Genomic DNA, 24356 nt, shown 5'->3' with positions numbered 1-24356 from the left:
CGCCAGCTGCCATGAAGCCCAGGTTAGTAATGATGGGCGTCTATAAGACACCCCCATTACTAACCTACAAAGTGTTAAAAATAAAAAACACACTACACCCAGAAAAAAATAATTTATTTGAAATAAAACACACCATTTTATTTAATTCTTAGTTTACTAAAAAAAAATAGTTACCTGTCCACGTTCCTGCGCTGATCTCCCATGCACAGCTGTCACATCTGGAGATGGTGACAGCTGTGCATGGCTGCTGTAAGCTCACGCTGCCGGGAACACGTCCGCTCCCGGCAGCGGGAGCCACTGACTGAGGTCACCGGAGTGCATTCAGGCAGCGCAGCTCCGGAGACCTCCTTTACGGCACTGCTGTACCGTGGGAATTTCTCACGATACAGCAGGGCCGTAAAGGAGCTGACCGGAGCAGCGCTGCCTGAACTCCGGCGAACCCACTTATGCAATGACGGGGCTGCTTTACGGCCCCATCATTCTAGCGGCGGCAGCGGTTCAGAGCGGTCACATTCTATGTGGCTGCTCTAAACTGGAGATCATCGTGGGACACTCGTGGACTACTACGGAGGGGTAAGGATAAGGTTGTGGTTTATTATTTTATATTTTATTACAGGAGATCGATGGCTTCGGGGAATTAGGTGTCTAGGTGAGTATAGGAGTAGTTTTTTATTTTTTACTTTATTTTAGGCGGCGATCGGCGGGAACAGGTAATGTATAAACTAATTTATTGTAGGTAACCACTGGCCACCAATGACATGTATTTAAAATTTATTGGGGACACAGTAGGGCAATTTAAATAGCAGGATCAGGCTGATGGGAACTACTGCTCCCATCGAGCTGATCCTGCTGGCACGAGTGGACGGGGGACAGACATAGGCCGATGGGAGTAGTAGTGTCACATCGGCCTATGTCTGCCTGCATGCACACACCCGCAGACATCGCACAGACATCGCACAGACACCGCACACACCCGCAGACACCGCGCAGACACCGCACACACCCGCAGACACCGCACAGACACCCACACACACCAATCATGACCAGTCTGGGAGGTGAGGCTGACCTGTGCGACCGTGGGAAAGTTCATGTGAGTTCATGCAATGCAGTGAAGCATGAACTCACATGAACCCTCCGAGGGCACCGCAGCGACTTCAAATGAACAGCTGATCGGCATCACCTGATACCTCAGCTGTTCATTTGAAATAACCGGCGGGAAAGCGCAGCACAGAACGGGAAAGCCGGCGGTGAAGTCTTTTCACTGCCGGCTTCCCCGCCAGGGTCCTTCGCTCCCCGCTCCTTGATGCTGCGCTCCCCGCCCGGTCCTAACTTACGATCAGGATGGGAGGTGGCGAGGGGAGCGGAGGATCGGGGTGGGAGGCTGCGGGGAAGCAGTATGGGGCTGTGTGATTGTTTAAAAGCCGGCGGCTTTTTACCGCCCGCCGGCTTTTAAACAATCAGGAGAATTCTCCCACGCTGGGATGGCATTCTGATGACAGGCTGGATCGCAGCTGAGCGCTGCCATCCAGCTTGTCATCCTTCAGAGACACTGCAGAGCGCAGGCATTATGGGAACTTCCGATTCCGGTATTCGATATTGTAAAAGTATCGGAATTCCGATACCGCGAATATCGGCCGATACCCGATATTTCAGTATCGGAATGCTCAACACTAGTAGAGACACATTAATAAATCTCACTACAGACATTTCCAGAGTCCTCACCTCTCCAGTTCTGTCCATCTGTTATTCCCATAGATAAGAATGATGTAATGTGACGTCATCAGAATCTCTCACCTCTCCAGTAAGCCGGAAGAGGATCTCTAGGGTGAGGTGTAATATCCTCTCCGCCATCTTGTCCCTGTCTCTATCCATCCTTGATGGGTCAATCAGGACAATTCTCTTATATAGAAGATCTCCACTGAGAGGATCCGATATTGTAGGGACCTGAATGGGGAGAAGATGACGATGTAACATCATAAAGATCCCATGTAAGAAATCTCCGGAGCTGTTACAGGCTTCACATGATCACTACATCCAGTCATGGCCCCGTCCTGCCCCCGGTATAACACACAATCACATTATAGTCACATACAGGGATTTATCACAGAATATCTCTGATCCAGCACCAAAAACACAGAACAAATCTAAAAGAAAAAAATACTTAAATGTTTATTAAGCAAAACCAATAAAAAGCGAGTAAAGTACAGCTTGGACAGTGTCTTTTTTCCTGATCAGTGGTAAATTGTAAAGCTTCTCTTTATCTTCTACAATGTTAGTAACAGATGACAATGTGCTGTCAGATATTTTCACAGAGCCATAGACTTGTATGGGGTATTTTGGCCCATCACTCGGATCAAAAACGGACTTGTCTTGGTTATCTTAATTTTGCAAAAAAAACGACCACGTGGACAGCTCCATGCATTATAATAATTACGTGTTCTATCCATGAAAATAAATGTCGGAATAATGGCTTATAGCAACCAACATGGAGCAGGAAGACAATACTGGAGACTGTACAGTAACAGAGCAGCGAGCGACAGATCCGGATATAGAGACGCAGACAGGAATATGTTCTGTGTCTTGAAATGTGACACCAGCATTGAAAGCGTTAATGTCCCCTGCGCCCAGTAATGGGGAATCTCCACAGACTTCCACCTGCATATCCGCACACTAGATAGATGGCTTTTCTGTGCGCACAGGAATAGAACCCAATTGTCTCTGATCTTGCAGGCCTTTAGTGATTTCAGGGAACTATCCTCCTATCTCAGGAGATCAGGGCTGTGTCCAGACTTCCACTGTCTCTGTGCGATGTTTTCTCTCCTGCCGTCTTCATTGCTCCATAGCTCCTCCTAGGGGCCGAGGCCTGGATTTCTCTGCTCTTTACATACTTACATTCAATTAAATAAATGATTATTTTTGTTTCTTGAGATCTGATCTCACTGGGATTCAAACCCCCAACCTGCATCATTGCAGGCAAAAGCAAAAAGTAAGAGCTACAGCCTGCACTGACAATTATGGGAGAATTATCCTTACATGAATGTGCATTTGACTCGCCCCCTGGGCCGTGGGGCACTCGGATACGGGCAATATGGGAACGATGGGGGTAGTAGTGGCAACCCGGTTCCGTGGCTCAGGGTGGTTAGGCCAGTGGTAGTCTGCTAAGTGCTGATGATTATGTCCGACTACGCCACCCGTGGATTTGCGGTCATTAGGAACCGCCGCTGCAAGGCAGACCGCTGGGGCTGATGATGTATGCAGCTAGGATGGTGTGACTCCCCACGGGAGGAGTGCGGCCCCAGGGCAGTGTAGTGGATGTTGGGAGTGATGGTAGTGAGAGTCCCAGTGCTGATAGTGCTGGAGGAGCACGCAGACAACAGGTTGCAGTCCAGGGTCTTTACTAGAACAGGTAAATTGACCCACAAACAGTCCCAGCTAGGAGGGGACCTGGATGTCTGAGAGCAACGGGGAAATTGGCCCTGGTCAGGGTGAGGGTGTAGGCCTACCGTGCTTTCTGTGCTCCTTCTGGCTATCTCCTCGTTATAGGGTAACAGCCCACATTTCCGAGCTTTCCGTGTATTCTCGCCTGTATGGCCTGCGACGTGGGTTCCTTTCTGCTCCCAGCCTTGTACCGCTTTGCTGGTCCCTTCTGTTGTGGCAGGGCCTCCAGGCTTCTTAGGCCAAGGAATATACAGTCCCCTGCGGACTGGTTATCTGCTGGGGGATGTGGAATCCTCCCAGCCTCAGACACCAAAGTCTGGTAAATTAAGTCCGTTATCTGCCAAGACAGGCTCACTTCGCCTCTTGTCTCTGGCTTGTGGCTCTCCTCCTGCCACACTTCCTCTTAGGTGCAATACAACTGTCCCTCTCTGCTCTGGGACCTGAATCCTGAGACAGGTCGTCCAGCTCTCTCTAACCCTGCCCCCAGCACCAGCTTTTATAGGGGCAGCCTGCTCCCCCTACTGGCCTGAGACAGGAGGTACTGCATGCTAATGTTCCCCTGACTAGAGAACCTCCCCCTTGCTCTCAGACACAGCTTTATTACATTTTGTGGCATCCAGGCCAGGGTGACACACACTATAGACTTTAAAATTACAGGCAGATTGCACTGGTACATAGTATCTATAATATAATTGTAAATGCGTCTGTGTCACCCCAGGCCTGGATGCCACAAATATTAAAGGCTGTGTCTGAGAGCAGGAGGGAGGTTCCCTGGTCAGGGACAATTAGCATACAGCACCTCCTGTCCCAGGCCAGTAGGGGGAACTGGCTGCCCCTATAAAAGCTGGAACTGGGGGCGGGGTTAGGGAGAACTGGACGACCTAGCTCAGGACTGAGACTAGTCCCAGAGAAGGAGGGACAGTTCAGCTGTAGCCAAGTAGTCCGTGAGGCAGAGGAGAAGCTGCGAGCCAGGGACAGAGGGGACGAGAGCCGGTCCTGGCTGAGAGAAGTACACAACCGGACATTGGGATCCGAGGCTGTCAGGGTTGCAAGCCCAGCAGCAGAGAACCAACCCGCGAGGGATTTCAGGTCCCTTGGCCAAAGAAGCCTGGAGGCTCCGCCACACAGAGGGACCAGTACAGCAAGGAGAAGCAAAAGGTACCCAAGGCCCGAGTCGCAAGCCATACAGGCAAAGTACACGGCCAGCTCAGGGATGTGGGCTATTACACCACGAAAAGGGGGATAGTCAGCAAGGGCAGAGAGAGAACGGTAGGCCTTCACACTCACCCTGACCAGTGGGGCTCGCCCGAGTGCTCTGACACCCAGGCCCATTCCTACCCGGTGCTCCTGTTGGGTCATTAGTAATACCTACAATAAAGAACCTGGACTGTTTGAAGCGGATTCTGAACTCTTACTATTGCGGCCTGCACTATCACCCCCAGCATCCACATATGCTGCCCTGAGGCTACACTCTTCCCGTGGGGAGTCATCCTATCCCTGTGCTGCACACCAACATCAGCCTCAGCGGTCTGCCTTGCAGCGGCGGTCATCCCTGACCGCAATCCACGGGTGGCGTAGTCGGACATTCATAACTCTACAAACAGACTGCCACAGTATTTGGTCTGACCACCCTGAGCCACGGGATCGGGTTGCCACTACTACCCCCATCATCGCAATGAAGCCCGGTTCCGGGTGCCCCACGGCCCAGGGGGCGAGTCACATCCCTATGTCCGAAGCCTTTATAGACTGCGCAAGCGCGACACGCCTGCGCAGTCTGGCTCCAGACAGAAGGACGCATGGAGTCGTTAGAGGTAAGAGGAGTGTATGGCGCAGGAGATAGCGGTATGAGTAGACGCTGAACGCATATTTACATACTTACCTGACTCGGAGGAGTGTTGCCGCGACGCCTCTGTTCTGACCGGACACCGGGGCAGGAGTGTGACATTGGAATTGGTGCATGTGCATAGTGCGCTATCTGGCGCTATTTTACTGAAGACAGATTTGCAGTGTGTCCTCAGCAAAATCGCTCTGGACAGCGCTGTATGGGCAAGCGCGTACTCCGGCACCACACTCCTCCCCCGACCTCCGGCACAACGAGACGCAGCGCTGGAACACAGGGAAGAAAGGTGAGTATAAGTGTTTCTTTTTTTGTGTGCGCAGCATGATAGGGATGAGGGGGTACCATGCATACTAGGATGAGGGATGGGGTACCATGCATACCAGGATAGGGATGGGGTACCATGCATACCAGGATGAGGGATGGGCTACCATGCATACCAGGATAAGGGATGGGCTACCATGGATACCAGGATAGGGATGAGGGGGTGCCATGCATATCCGGATGAGGGATGGGGTACCATGCATACCAGGATAGGGATGAGGGGGTACCATGCATACCAGGATTGAGGATGAGGGGCACCATGCATACCAGGATGAGGGATGGGGTACCATGGATACCAGGACAGGGATGGGGTACCATGCATACCAGGACAGGGATGAGGGATGGGGTACCATGCATACCAGGATAGGGATGAGGGATGGGGTACCATGCATACCAGGATTGGGGATGAGGGGTACCATGCATACCAGGATAGGGATGAGGGGTACCATACTTACCAGGATAGGGATGAGGGGTACCATACATACCAGGATTGGGGATGAGGAATACCATACATACCAGGATAAGGGATGGGGTGCCATGCATACCAGAATTGGGGGATGAGGGCTACAATACATATCAGGATAGGGATGAAGGCTACCATGCATACCAGGATTGGGGATGAGGGGTGCCATATATACCAGGATTGGGGAAGAGGGGTGCCATGCATACCAGGATTGGGGATGAGCGGTACCATACATACCATGATGAGGGATGGGGTGCCATGCATACCAGGATAGGGATGAGGGGTGCCATGCATACGAGGATAGGGATGAGAGGTGCCATGCATATGAGGATAGGGATGAGGGGTTCCATGCATACCACGATAGGGATGAGGGGGTACCATGCATACCAGGATAGGGATGAGGGGTACCATACATACCAGGATTGGGGATGAGGGGTGCCATGCACACCAGGTTGGGGATGAGGGGTACCATACATAACAGGATAAAAGATGGGGTGCCATGCATACCAGGATTAGGGGATGAGGGGTGCCATGCATACCAGGATTGGGATGAGGGGTACCATGCATACCAGAATTGGGGATGAGGGGTACCATACATACCAGGATAGGGATGAGGGGTACCATACATACCAGGATTGGGGATGAGGGGTACCATACATACCAGGATAGGAATGAGGGGTGCCATGCATACCAGGATTGGGGATGAGGGGTACCATACATACCAGGATGAGGGATAGGATGTCATGCATACCAGGATTGAGGGATGAGGGGTGCCATGCATACCAGGATGGGGATGAGGGGTACTATGCATACCAGCATAAGGCTGAGGGGGGCATACATACCAGGATTGGGGATGAGGGAGCCATGCATACCATATTTGGGATGAGGGGTGCCATACATACCATGATAGGGATGAGGGGCCATGCATACCAACATTTAGGAAGCCTGGATTTGGAGTCACCCCCAAAATGAAAGTGGAAAAACACACTACAGGCTGATCCAACTTTGACGTGATGTCCTTAAAACAAGTCAAAATGAGGCTCCGTATTGTGTGTGGCCTCCACGTGCGTGTATGACCTCCCTACAATGCCTGGGCATGATCCTGATGAGGTTGCGGATGGTCTTCTGTGGGATCTCCTCCCAGACCTGGACTAAAGCATCCGCCAACTCCTGGACAGTCTGTAGTGCAACGTGATGTTGGTGGATGGAGCAAGACATGATGTCCCAGATGTGCTCAATCGGATTCAGGTCTGGGGAACGGGAGGGCCAGTCCATAGCTTCAATGCCTTCATCTTGCTGGAACTGCTGACACACTCCAGCCACATGAGGTCTGGCATTGTCCTGCATTAGGAGGAACCCAGGGCCAACCGCACCAGCATATGTTCTCACAAGGGGTCTGAGGATCTCATCTCTGTACCTAATGGCAGTCAGGCTACCTCTGGAGAACACATGGAGGGCTGTGCGGCCCTCCAAAGAAATGCCACCCCACACCATGACTGACCCACTGCCAAACCGGTCATGCTGAAGGATGTTGCAGGCAGCAGATTGCTCTCCACGGCGTCTCCAGACTCTGTCACATGTGCTCAGTGTGAACCTGCTTTCATCTGTGAAGAGCACAGGGCGCCAGTGGCGACTTTGCCAATCCTGGTGTGCTGTGGCAAATGCCAAGCGTCCTGCACGGTGTTGGGCTGTGAGCACAACCCCCATCTGTGGACGTCGGGCCCTCATACCACCCTCATGGAGTCAGTTTCTAACCGTTTGTGCAGACACATGCACATTTGTGGCCTGCCGGAGGTCATTTTGCAGGGCTCTGGCAGTGCTCCTCCTGTTCCTCCTTGCACAAAGGCAGGGGAAGCGGTCCTGCTGCTGGGTTGTTGCTGTCCTACTGCCCCCTCCACGTCTCCTGGTAGCGCCTCCAGCCTCTGGACACTACGCTGACAGACACAGCAAACCTTCTTGCCACAGCTCGCATTAATGTGCCATCCTGGATGAGCTGCACTACCTGAGCAACTTCTGTGGGTTGTAGAGTCCGTCTCATGCTACCATGAGTGTGAAAGCACAACCAACATTCAAAAGTGACCAAAACATCAGCCAGAAAGCATTGGTTCTGAGATGTGGTCTGTGTTCCCCACCTGCAGAACCACTCCTTTATTGAGTGTGTCTTGATAATTGCCAATAATTTCCATCTATTGTCTATTGCATTTGCACAACAGCATGTGAAATTGATTGTCAATCAGTGTTGCTTCCTAAGTGGACAGTTTGATTTCACAGAAGTTTGATTTACTTGAAGTTATATTATGTTGTTTAAGTGTTCCCTTTATTTTTTGTTCAGTGTATATACCAGTGCATTTCTACGTACCCGTATTCTAGAGGGAAAATAAAGGTCAGATGTTTTTCTTCCTATAAAATTACTAAAAATACGGAAAAACAATTACATAAATGTCATTTTTAAAGCATAAGAAACCTCACACACCAGCAAATAACAGATACACACATGGTCAAAATTGTTGGTACCCCTCATTTAATGTAAGAAAAACCCACAATGGTCACAGAAATAACTTGAATATGACAAAAGTAATAATAAATTAAAAATCTAAGAAAATGAACAAATGAAAGGCAGACATTGCTTTTCAACCCTTCCACAGAATTAAAAAAAAAAAACTAATGAAATAGGCCTGGACAGAAATGATGGTTCTTCTTAACTGAATATTTTGTTGAACAACCTTTTGAGGCAATCACTGCAATCAAACGATTCCTGTAACTGTCAATGAGACTTCTGCACCTCTCGACAGGTATTTTGGCCCACTCCTCATGAGCAAACTGCTCCAGTTGTCTCGTGTTTGAAGGTTGCCTTTTCCAGACGCCATGTTTCAGCTCTTTCCAAAGATGCTCAATAGGATTTAGGTCAGGGCTCATAGAAGGCCACTTCAGAATAGTCCAATGTTTTCCTCTTAGCCATTCTTGGGTGTTTTTAGCTGGGTGTTTTGGGTCATTAGCCTGTGGCAAGACCCATGATCTGCGACTGAGACCAAGCTTTCTGACACTGGGCAGCACATTTCTCTCTACAATCCCTTGACAATCATGAGATTTCATTGTACCCTGCACAGATTCAAGACACCCTGTGCCAGATGCAGCAAAGCAGCCTCAGAACATAACAGAACCTCCTCCATGTTTCACAGTAGGGACAGTGTTCTTTTCTTGATATGCTTCATTTTTATGTCTGTGAACATAGAGCTGATGTGCTTTGCCAAAAACTTCCATTTTTGTCTCTTCTGTCCATAGGACATTCTCCCAGAAGCTTTGTGGCTTGTCAACATGTAGTGTGGCAAATTCCAGTCTGGCTTTTTTATGATTTTTTTGAACAATGGTGTTCTCCTTGGTCATCTCCCATGAAGTCCACTTTGGATCAAACAACGACGGATGGTGCGATCTGACACTGATGTTCCTTGAGCTTGAAGTTCACCTTTAATCTCTTTTGAAGTTATCCTGTCTCTTTTGTTACCATTCGTATTATCCGTCTCTTTGATTTGTCATCAATTTTCCTCCTGCGGCCACGTCCAGGGAGGTTGGCTAGTCTCATAAATTTCCGAATAATATGTGCAGCTGTAGTCACAGGAACATCAAGCTGCTTGGAGATGGTCTTATAACCTTTACCTTTAACATGCTTGTCTATAGTTTTCTTTCTAATCTCCTGAGACAACTCTTTCCTTTGCTTCCTCTGGTCCATGTTGACCATATCACCAAACAGCACAGTGAGCATCTGTAGCCCTATATACAGGCCCACTGACTGATTACAAGATTGTAGACACCCGTGATGCTAATTAGTGGATACAACTTGATTTAACATGCCCTTTTTGTCACATTATTTTCAGGAGTACCATCATTTCTGTCTAGGCCTATTTCATGAGTTAAATTTTTTGAAAAATTCTGTGGAAGCGGGGTTGAAAAGCAATGTCTGACTTTCATTTATTCATTATCATAGATTTTTAATATATTATTACTTTTGTCAGATTGAAGTTATTTCTGTGACCATTGTGGGTTTTTCTTTTATTAAACGAGGGGTACCAACAATTTTAACCACGTGTGTATATATTGGTGTCCCCGATATCGTAACAACCAGCACAACACTGTGATTAGATTTATTTATTGTGATGAAAAAAATGGCGTGACTGATTTTTTTCTCTATTAAACCCGCAAAATTTAATAGAAATGAAACAACACTACGTTTCTTCTGCTTCTTTGTTGTGCCGAAATTCTGCTGTGTTTAACTATCCAAGCAAATTAGATCTCTTCTGATCTCTGTGCAGCCAAAGATGCTGCTAAATTCTGCAGTTTTGGTGTTTGTTTTTTTTCATATAATCAACTATCTGGAGCCGGAAAAACCACATGTAAGAAATGCAGCTGATTGTTTAGGAATCAAAGCTTTTCTGTGGTATAAAAAACACATTAAAAACGCGGCTTCACAAATGCACCAAAACTGCATCAAATAACGAAAAAAGGCCTAAAAAGTGCAGCGAGAATGTAATAACCAGAGGAGATTGTTATTGTGTAGTTGGGTGCGGAGACCTGCAGAAATAAAGAAACACAGTATATATGCAAGGTGTGAACACGGCCTTACAGACACATAAAGCCTGATGTCGTATAGAGAAGATTATGTAATAATGAGAAAGTTCTATCTGCTCCGACTGTGAATGATCACAAATAATCCAGAGGTCCCAACCGTCCAAGATACAGCGGACAGCCCCAGATACAGAGGACAGCCCCGGATACAGAGGACAGTCCCCGGATACAGAGGACAGTCCCCGGATACAGAGGACAGTCCCCGGATACAGAGGGCAGTCCCCGGATACAGAGGGCAGTCCCCGGATACAGAGGACAGTCCCCGGATACAGAGGACAGTCCCCGGATACAGAGGACAGTCCCCGGATACAGAGGACAGTCCCTGGATACAGAGGACAGTCCTGGATACGGAGGACAGTCCCTGGATACGGCGGACAGTCCAGGATACAGAGGACAGTCCCTGGATACAGAGGACAGTCCCCGGATACGGAGGACAGTCCCCGGATACGGAGGACAGTCCCCGGATACGGAGGACGGCCCCGGATAAGGAGGACGGCCCCGGATACAGAGGACGGCCCCGGATACAGAGGACGGTCCTGGATACAGAGGACAGTCCTGGATACAGAGGACAGTCCCTGGATACGGCGGACAGTCCAAGATACAGAGGACAGTCCCTGGATACAGAGGACATTCCTGGATACAGAGGACAGTCCGGGATACAGCGGACGGCCCCGGATACGGAGGACGGCCCCGGATACGGAGGACGGCCCCGGATACGGCGGACAGTCCTGGATACGGCAGACAACCCCGGATACGGCGGACAGTCCAGGATACTGAGGACAGCCCCGGATTTGCCCCTCACTGCCCTCATGCCCCCTCCGACATCTCCTCCTGCCGGGGGAGAGAAGTGGTAAATGTCTGTGGCTGGGGGCGGTAGGGGGGAAGAGACATTTCCCGGAGCTGAGCAGAGTTTATCCCTCTTTCTATTCTGGGAACCTTTGCAGTTCTGCTTCCAGGACCTGTGATGATGTCACAGTCATGTGATCAGTCACATGGGGGAGGAGCAGGATGGGGCTTGTAGGAAGTGAAGGGTTTTCTGTGTAGGAAGCGGCCACAGGTAAGAGCTGAAGCTGAGGAGAAGTCTACACTGGGGACCGGTAATGAGGGAGCAGGGACTGTGTGATAGAGGGGACAGGACTCAGTCCTGGGGGAAGCACCGGGACTCTGCACTGGGGACCGGTAATGAGGGAGCAGGGACTGTGTGATAGAGGGGACAGGACTCAGTCCTGGGGGAAGCACCGGGACTCTACACTGGGGACCGGTAATGAGGGATCAGGGACTGTGTGATAGAGGGGACAGGACTCAGTCCTGGGGGAAGCACCGGGACTCTACACTGGGGACCAGTAATGAGGGAGCAGGGACTGTGTGATAGAGGGGACAGGACTCAGTCCTGGAGGAAGCACCGGGACTCTGCACTGGGGACTGGTAATGAGGGAGCAGGGACTGTGTGATAGAGGGGACAGGACTCAGTCCTGTGGGAAGCACCGGGACTCTACACTGGGGACCAGTAATGAGGGAGCAGGGACTGTGTGATAGAGGGGACAGGACTCAGTCCTGGAGGAAGCACCGGGACTCTGCACTGGGGACTGGTAATGAGGGAGCAGGGACTGTGTGATAGAGGGGACAGGACTCAGTCCTGGAGGAAGCACCGGGACTCTGCACTGGGAACCTGTAATGAGGGAGCAGGGACTGTGTGATAGAGGGGACAGGACTCAGTCCTGGGGGAAGCACCGGGACTCTGCACTGGGGACTGGTAATGAGGGAGCATGGATTGTGTGATAGAGGGGACAGGACTCAGTCCTGGAGGAAGCACCGGGACTCTGCACTGGGGACCGGTAATGAGGGAGCAGGGACTGTGTGATAGAGGGGACAGGACTCAGTCTTGGGGGAAGCACCGGGACTCTACACTGGGGACCGGTAATGAGGGAGCAGGGACTGTGTGATAGAGGGGACAGGACTCAGTCCTGGGGGAAGCACCGGGACTCTACACTGGGGACCGGTAATGAGGGAGCATGGACTGTGTGATAGAGGGGACAGGACTCAGTCCTGGGGGAAGCACCGGGACTCTACACTGGGGACCGGTAATGAGGGAGCAGGGACTGTGTGATAGAGGAGACAGGACTCAGTCCTGGGGGAAGCACCGGGACTCTACACTGGGGACCGGTAATGAGGGAGCAGGGACTGTGTGATAGAGGGGACAGGACTCAGTCTTGGGGGAAGCATCGGGACTCTACACTGGGGACCGGTAATGAGGGAGCAGGGACTGTGTGATAGAGGGGACAGGACTCAGTCTTGGGGGAAGCATCGGGACTCTACACTGGGGACCGGTAATGAGGGAGCAGGGACTGTGTGATAGAGGGGACAGGACTCAGTCTTGGGGGAAGCACCGGGACTCTACACTGGGGACCAGTAATGAGGGAGCAGGGACTGTGTGATAGAGGGGACAGGACTCAGTCCTGGGGGAAGCACCGGGACTCTGCACTGGGGACCGGTAATGAGGGAGCAGGGACTGTGTGATAGAGGGGACAGGACTCAGTCCTGGGGGAAGCACCGGGACTCTACACTGGGGACCGGTAATGAGGGAGCAGGGACTGTGTGATAGAGGGGACAGGACTCAGTCCTGGGGGAAGCACCGGGACTCTACACTGGGGACCGGTAATGAGGGAGCAGGGACTGTGTGATAGAGGGGACAGGACTCAGTCCTGGAGGAAGCACCGGGACTCTACACTGGGGACCGATAATGAGGGAGCAGGGACTGTGTGATAGAGGGGACAGGACTCAGTCCTGGGGGAAGCACCGGGACTCTACACTGGAGACCAGTAATGAGGGAGCAGGGACTGTGTGATAGAGGGGACAGGACTCAGTCCTGGAGGAAGCACCGGGACTCTGCACTGGGGACCGGTAATGAGGGAGCAGGGACTGTGTGATAGAGAGGACAGGACTCAGTCCTGGAGGAAGCACCGGGACTCTGCACTGGGGACCGGTAATGAGGGAGCAGGGACTGTGTGATAGAGGGGACAGGACTCAGTCCTGGAGGAAGCACCGGGACTCTGCACTGGGGACCGGTAATGAGGGAGCAGGGACTGTGTGATAGAGGGGACAGGACTCAGTCCTGGGGGAAGCACCGGGACTCTACACTGGGGACCGGTAATGAGGGAGCAGGGACTGTGTGATAGAGGGGACAGGACTCAGTCCTGGGGGAAGCACCGGGACTCTACACTGGGGACCGGTAATGAGGGAGCAGGGACTGTGTGATAGAGGGGACAGGACTCAGTCCTGGGGGAAGCACCGGGACTCTACACTGGGGACCGGTAATGAGGGAGCAGGGACTGTGTGATAGAGGGGACAGGACTCAGTCTTGGGGGAAGCACCGGGACTCTACACTGGGGACCGGTAATGAGGGAGCAGGGACTGTGTGATAGAGGGGACAGGACTCAGTCCTGGAGGAAGCACCGGGACTCTACACTGGGGACCAGTAATGAGGGAGCAGGGACTGTGTGATAGAGGGGACAGGACTCAGTCCTGGGGGAAGCACCGGGACTCTGCACTGGGGACCGGTAATGAGGGAGCAGGGACTGTGTGATAGAGGGGACAGGACTCAGTCCTGGGGGAAGCACCGGGACTCTACACTGGGGACCGGTAATGAGGGAGCAGGGACTGTGTGATAGAGGGGACAGGACTCAGTCCTGGGGGAAGCACCGGGACTCTACACTGGGGACCGGTAATGAGGGAGCAGGGACTGTGTGATAGAGGGGACAGGACTCAGTCCTGGAGGAAGCACCGGGACTCTACACTGGGGACCGATAATGAGGGAGCAGGGACTGTGTGATAGAGGGGACAGGACTCAGTCCTGGGGGAAGCACCGGGACTCTACACTGGAGACCAGTAATGAGGGAGCAGGGACTGTGTGATAGAGGGGACAGGACTCAGTCCTGGAGGAAGCACCGGGACTCTGCACTGGGGACCGGTAATGAGGGAGCAGGGACTGTGTGATAGAGAGGACAGGACTCAGTCCTGGAGGAAGCACCGGGACTCTGCACTGGGGACCGGTAATGAGGGAGCAGGGACTGTGTGATAGAGGGGACAGGACTCAGTCCTGGAGGAAGCACCGGGACTCTGCACTGGGGACCGGTAATGAGGGAGCAGGGACTGTGTGATAGAGGGGACAGGACTCAGTCCTGGGGGAAGCACCGGGACTCTACACTGGGGACCGGTAATGAGGGAGCAGGGACTGTGTGATAGAGGGGACAGGACTCAGTCCTGGGGGAAGCACCGGGACTCTACACTGGGGACCGGTAATGAGGGAGCAGGGACTATGTGATAGAGAGGACAGGACTCAGTCCTGGGGGAAGCAGCGGGACTCTGCACTGGGGACCGGTAATGAGAGAGCAGGGACTGTGTGATAGAGGGGACAGGACTCAGTCCTGGGGGAAGCACCGGGACTCTACACTGGGGACCGGTAATGAGGGAGCAGGGACTGTGTGATAGAGGGGACAGGACTCAGTCCTGGAGGAAGCACCGTGACTCTGCACTGGGGACCGGTAATGAGGCAGCAGGGACTGTGTGATAGAGGGGACAGGACTCAGTCCTGGAGGAAGCACCGGGACTCTACACTGGGGACCGGTAATGAGGGAGCAGGGACTGTGTGATAGAGGGGGCAGGACTCAGTCCTGGGGCAGGCACCGGGACTCTACACTGGGGACCGGTAATGAGGGAGCAGGGACTGTGTGATAGAGGGGACAAGACTCAGTCCTGGGGGAAGCATCGGGACTCTGCACTGGGGACCGGTAATGAGGGAGCAGGGACTGTGTGATAGAGGGGACTGGACTCAGTCCTGGGGGAAGCATTGGGACTCTGCACTGGGGACCGGTAATGAGGGAGCAGGGACTGTGTGATAGAGGGGACAGGACTCAGTCCTGGGGGAAGCACCGGGACTCTGCACTGGTGACCGGTAATGAGGGAGCAGGGACTGTGTGATAGAGGGGACAGGACTCAGTCCTGGGGGAAGCACCGGGACTCTGCACTGGTGACCGGTAATGAGGGAGCAGGGACTGTGTGATAGAGGGGACAGGACTCAGTCCTGGAGGAAGCACCGGGACTCTACACTGGGGACCGGTAATGAGGGAGCAGGGACTGTGTGATAGAGGGGTCAGGACTCAGTCCTGGGGGAAGCACCGGGACTCTGCACTGGGGACCGGTAATGAGGAAGCAGGGACTGTGTGATAGAAGGGACAGGACTCAGTCCTGGGAGAAGCACCGGGACTCTGCACTGGGGACCGGTAATGAGGGAGCAGGGACTGTGTGATAGAGGGGACAGGACTCAGTCCTGGGGGAAGCACCGGGACTCTGCACTGGGGACCAGTAATGAGGGAGCAGGGACTGTGTCATATAGGGGACTGGACTCAGTCCTGGGGGAAACACCGGTACTCTGCACTAGTGACCGGTAATGAGGGAGCAGGGACTGTGTGATAGAGGGGACAGGACTCAGTCCTGGGGGAAGCACCGAGACTCTGCACTGGGGACCGGTAATGAGGGAGCATGGTCTGTGTGATAGAGGGGACAGGACTCAGTCCTGGAGGAAGCACCGGGACTCTGCACTGGGGACCGGTAATGAGGGAGCAGAGACTGTGTGATAGAGGGGACAGGACTCAGTCCTGGGGGTAGGATCGGGACTCTGCACTGGGGACCGTTAATGAGGGAGCAGGGACTGTGTGATAGAGGGGTCAGGACTCAGTCCTGGGGGAAGCACCGGGACTCTGCACTGGGGACCGGTAATGAGGGAACAGGGACTGTGTGATAGAGGGGACAGGACTCAGTCCTGGAGGAAGCACCAGGACTCTGCACTGGGGACCGGTAATGAGGGAGGAGGGACTGTGTGATAGAGGGGACAGGACTCAGTCCTGGGAGAAGCACCGGGACTCTGCACTGGGGACCGGTAATGAGGGAGCAGGGACTGTGTGATAGAGGGGACAGGACTCAGTCCTGGGGGAAGCACCGGGACTCTGCACTGGGGACCGGTAATGAGGGAGCAGGGACTGTGTGATAGAGGGGACAGGACTCAGTCCTGGGAGAAGCACCGGGACTCTGCACTGGGGACCGGTAATGAGGGAGAAGGGACTGTGTGATAGAGGGGACAGGACTCAGTCCTGGGGGAAGCACCGGGACTCTGCACTGGGGACCGGTAGTGAGGGAGCAGGGACTGTGTGATAGAGGGGACAGGACTCAGTCCTTGGAGAAGCACCGGGACTCTGCACTGGGGACCGGTAATGAGAGAGCAGGGACTGTGTCATATAGGGGACTGGACTCAGTCCTGGGGGAAACACCGGTACTCTGCACTAGGGACCGGTAATGAGGGAGCTGGGACTGTGTGATAGAGGGGACAGGACTCAGTCCTGGGGGAAGCACCGAGACTCTGCACTGGGGACCGGTAATGAGGGAGCAGGGACTGTGTGATAGAGGGGACAGGACTCAGTCCTGGGGGAAGCACCGGGACTCTGCACTGGGGACCGGTAATGAGGGAGCAGAGACTGTGTGATAGAGGGGACAGGACTCAGTCCTGGGGGTAGCATCGGGACTCTGCACTGGGGACCGGTAATGAGGGAGCAGGGACTGTGTGATTGAGGGGTCAGGACTCAGTCCTGGGGGAAGCACCGGGACTCTGCACTGGGGACCGGTAATGAGGGAACAGGGACTGTGTGATAGAGGGGACAGGACTCCGTCCTGGAGGAAGCACCGGGACTCTGCACTGGGGACCGGTAATGAGGGAGGAGGGACTGTGTGATAGAGGGGACAGGACTCAGTCCTGGGGGATGCACCGGGACTCTGCACTGGGGACCGGTAATGAGCGAGCAGGGACTGTGTGATAGAGGAGGCAGGACTCAGTCCTGGGGGAAGCACCGGGACTCTGCACTGGAGACCGGTAATGAGGGAGCAGGGACAGTGTGATAAAGGGGACAGGACTCAGTCCTGGAGGAAGCATCGGGACTCTGCACTGGGGACCGGTAATGAGGGAGCGGGGACTGTGTGATAGAGGGGACAGGACTCATTCCTGGGGAAACACCGGGACTCTGCACTGGGGACCGGTAATGAGGGAGTAGGGACTTAGTTATAGAGGGGACAGGACTCGGTCCTGGGGAAACACCGGGACTCTGCACTGGGGACCGGTAATGAGGGAGCAGGGACTTAGTTATAGAGGGGACAGGACTCGGTCCTGGGGAAACACCGGGACTCTGCACTGGAGACCGGTAATGAGGGAGCAGGGACTGTGTGATAGAGGGGACAGGACTCATTCCTGGGGAATGCATCGGGACTCTGCACTGGGGACCAGTAATGAGGGAGCAGGGACTTAGTTATAGAGGGGACAGGACTCGGTCCTGGGGAAACACCGGGACTCTGCACTGGAGACCGGTAATGAGGGAGCAGGGACTGTGTGATAGAGGGGACAGGACTCAGTCCTGGGGGGAAGCACCGGGACTCTGCACTGGGGACCGGTAATGAGGGAGCAGGGACTGTGTGATAGAGGGGACAGGACTCGGTCCTGGAGGAAGCACCGGGACTCTACACTGGGGACCGGTAATGAGGGAGCAGGGACTGTGTGATAGAGGGGACAGGACTCAGTCCTGGGGGAAACACTGGGACTCTGCGCTGGGGACCAGTAATGAGGGAGCAGGGACTGTGTGATAGAGGGGACAGGACTCAGTCCTGGGGGAAGCATCGGGACTCTGCACTGGGGACTGGTAGTGAGGTAATAGGGACTGTGTGATAGAGGGGACAGGACTCAGTCCTGGGGGAAGCATCGGTGACTGGTAATAAGGGAGCTTTTCCTACATCTAGCACATAGTGAATGCTTGGAGAGTCTGTGAGATTCACTTAACGATAATTGTGGAATCCTGTCTAGAATGTTCTACCAATGCTCATCTTCAATGGGGCTTATTATGCCCTCCTGTTTTTCTTTAGAGCATATAGGATAATTCACTAGTATAAGATTCAGATGGGCACTGTACAATATTCTATGTATAATAATATTTTAAGATAGGGATTAGTGTTGAGCGATACCTTCCGATATCGGGAAATATCGGATCGGATTGGATCGGACCGATACCGAAAAAGTATCGGATATCGCCGATTCCGATACCGGAAACCAATGCAAGTCAATGGGACATAAATATCGGAATTAAAATAAACCCTTTCTTTCCTTGTAGGTTATTTCTACATGAAGGAAAACAACTAAGAATAATGTAGAATGTATTGGGGGAGGTGGGGGAGACAATAAAGGCATAGAGGTTTAGCCCAGTCAAATGGAATAGCAGGAATTAATATTTTTTTATTATGTTCTGAGTTACGGAAATATTAACTATGTTAAGTATTTTTATATTTTGTCAGATATTTATGTTTCACTACTTCCATGCTCTTCACCTTCTTTTTTACTTCTCCCACACTTTCTCCTTCATCATCCTCAGCATCTTTTTCATCCACTTCTTCTTCACCTTCTTCTTCTTCACCTTCTTCGTATTATTCTTTTTTTTACATTCTTCATATTCTACTTCTTCATCTTCTTCATATTCTTCTTCTTCATCATATTCTTATTTGTGACAGGCATTCCTGTAGTTGTTATCTATAAAAGGTTGGACATTACACCTTTCGTTCTGCCCGTCACAAAAGATTTACAACAGGATTTGTCCGCGTTCAGTTTGGCCTGCAGCAGCAGGTCTTTTCCAGGGGCACCACGAGGAGGAACGGACTCACCCCCATACACTGCTTAGTCATCTTCTGCTTATAATTTAGATATTATCTTTTGCTCTGATTTTTAGTCTTATGCTTAATGTTCTTCCGCTTTTTGTTCTGCAGCTTCTTGTATTTCTGCTTCTTGGTTTTCTGTCTCTTGTTTTTCTGTATCTTGGTGCTTGTCTTCTCTTCTTTGTCTTCTTGGTCAACTTCTTCAGGGTCATCTTCTTGGTCTTCTTCGGGGTGGTCTTCAGGGTCGTCGTCTTCGGGGGTCCTCGTCTTCGGGGTCCTCGTCTTCTTCGGGTTGGTCTTCTGGGTCCTCGTCTTCGGGGTCCTCGTCTTCTTCGGGGTGGTCTTCAGGGTCCTCGTCTTCTTCGGGGTGGTCTTCAGGGTCCTCGTCTTCTTCGGGGTGGTCTTCAGGGTCCTCGTCTTCAGGGTCATTGTCTTCGGGGTCCTCGTCTTCTTAGGGTTGGTCTTCAGGGTCCTCGTCTTCAGGGTCCTCGTCAGGGAGATCCAGAGTGATTACCAAGAACCATTTCAAAAAGCTTGAACTTGGAAATGTAGCAGAAGGTACAAGAAAGCTGAGGAACTACCGAGGACCAGCTGACGGTACTGGAACCCGGATGGATAGCAGAAGGTACAAGAGCCAATGGAACTACCGAGGACCAGCTGATGTTACTGGAACTCGGTTACTAAGCAGGAGGTACCTGTGCCAGAAAGCACTACCAAGGACCAGCAGACGTTGGTGGAACTTGGATACCGAGAAGGAGGCACCTAATCCAAAGGCACTGCCGAGAACCAGCTGACGGTACTGGAACCCGGATGGGTAGCAGAAGGTACAAGAGCCAATGGAACTACCGAGGACCAGCTGATGTTACTGGAACCCGGATGGGTAGCAGAAGGTACAAGAGCCAATGGAACTACCGAGGACCAGCTGATGTTACTGGAACTCGGTTACTAAGCAGGAGGTACCTGTGCCAGAAAGCACTACCAAGGACCAGCAGACGTTGGTGGAACTTGGATACCGAGAAGGAGGCACCTAATCCAAAGGCACTGCCGAGAACCAGCTGACGGTACTGGAACCCGGATGGGTAGCAGAAGGTACCCATGTAAAAAAAAAGTTCAAGGCCGCGAGCCGGCCGCAGTTACCAAAACCCACAGTCCTACAGAGGGTGCTTGTCCTATTGGCACTATGGAACCAGCCTTCATTGCCAGATCCCGCAGCCCACATAGGAGTCACCTAAACTGCAGGCACCATAGAGTCGGCTAACCCGACCGCAACACGACAGGACAACGCATTGGAGGCAAAGTGACGTTGACACTACCCGGAAACAGCTGGCGTGCTGGAACCAGGCTGGGCAGGAGGGAGTACCCGTGCCAAAGACACTGCCGAGAACCAGCTGACGGTACTGGAACCCGGATGGGTAGCAGAAGATACAAGAGCAAATGGAACTACCGAGGACCAGCTGACGGTACTGGAACCCGGATGGGTAGCAGAAGGTACAAGAGCCAATGGAACTACCGAGGACCAGCTGATGTTACTGGAACTCGGTTACTAAGCAGGAGGTACCTGTGCCAGAAAGCACTACCAAGGACCAGCAGACGTTGGTGGAACTTGGATACCGAGAAGGAGGCACCTAATCCAAAGGCACTGCCGAGAACCAGCTGACGGTACTGGAACCCGGATGGGTAGCAGAAGGTACCCATGTAAAAAAAAAGTTCAAGGCCGCGAGCCGGCCGCAGTTACCAAAACCCACAGTCCTACAGAGGGTGCTTGTCCTATTGGCACTATGGAACCAGCCTTCATTGCCAGATCCCGCAGCCCACATAGGAGTCACCTAAACTGCAGGCACCATAGAGTCGGCTAACCCGACCGCAACACGACAGGACAACGCATTGGAGGCAAAGTGACGTTGACACTACCCGGAAACAGCTGGCGTGCTGGAACCAGGCTGGGCAGGAGGGAGTACCCGTGCCAAAGACACTGCCGAGAACCAGCTGACGGTACTGGAACCCGGATGGGTAGCAGAAGATACAAGAGCAAATGGAACTACCGAGGACCAGCTGACGGTACTGGAACCCGGATGGGTAGCAGAAGGTACAAGAGCCAATGGAACTACCGAGGACCAGCTGATGTTACTGGAACTCGGTTACTAAGCAGGAGGTACCTGTGCCAGAAAGCACTACCAAGGACCAGCAGACGTTGGTGGAACTTGGATACCGAGAAGGAGGCACCTAATCCAAAGGCACTGCCGAGAACCAGCTGACGGTACTGGAACCCGGATGGGTAGCAGAAGGTACCCATGTAAAAAAAAAGTTCAAGGCCGCGAGCCGGCCGCAGTTACCAAAACCCACAGTCCTACAGAGGGTGCTTGTCCTATTGGCACTATGGAACCAGCCTTCATTGCCAGATCCCGCAGCCCACATAGGAGTCACCTAAACTGCAGGCACCATAGAGTCGGCTAACCCGACCGCAACACGACAGGACAACGCATTGGAGGCAAAGTGACGTTGACACTACCCGGAAACAGCTGGCGTGCTGGAACCAGGCTGGGCAGGAGGGAGTACCCGTGCCAAAGACACTGCCGAGAACCAGCTGACGGTACTGGAACCCGGATGGGTAGCAGAAGGTACAAGAGCCAATGGAACTGCCGAGAACCAGCTGGCGGTGCTGGAGCCCAGGGTAAATACTAAAAACAGAAGAGCCAGAGGTGTATTTGGAGGAGGTTTTAAATCCGTACTACAGTGGATGTGGACAAAGCAGGAGAATTTGCCGGACACACAGCTGGGGATCAGCTGACGTTACTGAATCCCAATAACACTGGAGCAAGCGTTGACTGTGCAGACGGCACTTCTGAGCAGCAACTAGCGGTATTGGAGCCCAGGGTAAATACTAAAAACGGAGGAGCCAGAGGTGTAATTGGAGCAAGTTTTAAATAAGTAGCACAGTGAATATGGACAGAGCAGGAGAAATTGCCGTGAACACAGCAGGGGAACAGCTGACGTTACCGAACCCCAATAACACCGCAGCAAGTGTTGACTGTGCAGACGGCACTTCCGAGCGCCAACTGGCGGTGCTGGAGCCCAGGGATAAGAATGAAAACAGAGGAGCCAGAGGAGTAATTGGAGCAACTTTAAAATGTGTAGTACAGTGGATGTGGACAAATCAGGAGAAATTGCCGTCCGCACAGCAGGAGAACAGCTGACGTTACTGAACCCCAATAACACGGCAGCAAGTGTTGACTGTGCAGACAGCACTTCCGAGCGCCAACTGGCGGTGTTGGAGCCCAGGGTAAATACTAAAAACGGAGGAGCCAGAGGTGTAATTGGAGCAAGTTTTAAATAAGTAGCACAGTGAATATGGACAGAGCAGGAGAAATTGCCGTGAACACAGCAGGGGAACAGCTGACGTTACCGAACCCCAATAACACCGCAGCAAGTGTTGACTGTGCAGACGGCACTTCCGAGCGCCAACTGGCGGTGCTGGAGCCCAGGGATAAGAATGAAAACAGAGGAGCCAGAGGTGTAATTGGAGCAACTTTAAAATCTGTAGTAGTGAGAATGTGTACAGAGCAGGAGAAATTGCCGTCCGCACAGCAGGGGAACAGCTGACGTTACTGAACCCCAATAACATGGTAGCAAGTGTTGACTGTGCAGACAGCACTTCCGAGCGCCAACTGGCGGTGCTGGAGCCCAGGGATAAGAATGAAAACAGAGGAGCCAGAGGAGTAATTGGAGCAACTTTAAAATGTGTAGTACAGTGGATGTGGACAAATCAGGAGAAATTGCCGTCCGCACAGCAGGAGAACAGCTGACGTTACTGAACCCCAATAACACGGCAGCAAGTGTTGACTGTGCAGACGGCACTTCCGAGCGCCAACTGGCGGTGCTGGAGCCCAGGGATAAGAATGAAAACAGAGGAGCCAGAGGTGTAATTCGAGCAACTTTAAAATGTGTAGTACAGTGGATGTGGACAAAGCAGGAGAAATTGCCGTCCGCACAGCAGGAGAACAGCTGACGTTACTGAACCCCAATAACACGGCAGCAAGTGTTGACTGTGCAGACGGCACTTCCGAGCGCCAACTGGCGGTGCTGGAGCCCAGGGATAAGAATGAAAACAGAGGAGCCAGAGGTGTAATTCGAGCAACTTTAAAATGTGTAGTACAGTGGATTTGGACAAAGCAGGAGAAATTGCCGTCCGCACAGCAGGAGAACAGCTGACGTTACTGAACCCCAATAACACGGCAGCAAGTGTTGACTGTGCAGACGGCACTTCCGTGCGCCAACTGGCGGTGTTGGAGCTCAGGGATAATACTGAAAACAGAGGAGCCAGAGGTGTAATTGGAGCAACTTTAAAATCTGTAGTAGTGAGAATGTGGACAGAGCAGGAGAAATTGCCGTCCGCACAGCAGGGGAACAGCTGACGTTACTGAACCCCAATAACATGGTAGCAAGTGTTGACTGTGCAGACAGCACTTCCGAGCGCCAACTGGCGGTGCTGGAGCCCAGGGATAAGAATGAAAACAGAGGAGCCAGAGGAGTAATTGGAGCAACTTTAAAATGTGTAGTACAGTGGATGTGGACAAATCAGGAGAAATTGCCGTCCGCACAGCAGGAGAACAGCTGACGTTACTGAACCCCAATAACACGGCAGCAAGTGTTGACTGTGCAGACGGCACTTCCGAGCGCCAACTGGCGGTGTTGGAGCTCAGGGATTACAGTTCAGGTGGTAGAAACATGAACAGAACAGGAGACCTGGATACTGTTGCCAACCAATTATTTATTCTGGAAGAGGACTGGCAAATTCATGAGAGATCCAGGCCTTGTTCATTTTGAGAAAAGTAAGCCGGTCAACGTTATCGGAGGATAGTCGCATGCGACGGTCTGTTAGTACACCACCTGCGGCACTAAAGACGCGTTCCGATAATACACTAGCAGCAGGGCAAGCTA

The 24356-nt window shown here is 52.5% G+C and overlaps 1 pseudogene; it reads left to right on the top strand.

The window, feature by feature from the left end:
* The first annotated feature begins 11641 nt into the window (after positions 1-11641).
* The window catches only part of LOC141270722 (uncharacterized), a 44805-nt pseudogene continuing 32090 nt past the window's right edge, over positions 11642-24356 (top strand).

The sequence above is a fragment of the Phyllobates terribilis genome, unplaced genomic scaffold, assembly GCF_046119375.1.
Source record: "Phyllobates terribilis strain yellow unplaced genomic scaffold, ASM4611937v1 Scaffold_5__5_contigs__length_657084704, whole genome shotgun sequence".
In the NCBI taxonomy this organism is placed as follows: Eukaryota; Metazoa; Chordata; class Amphibia; order Anura; family Dendrobatidae; genus Phyllobates; species Phyllobates terribilis.
Note: the sequence above shows the minus strand (reverse complement) of the source record. Positions and strands in the feature narration are given on the sequence as shown.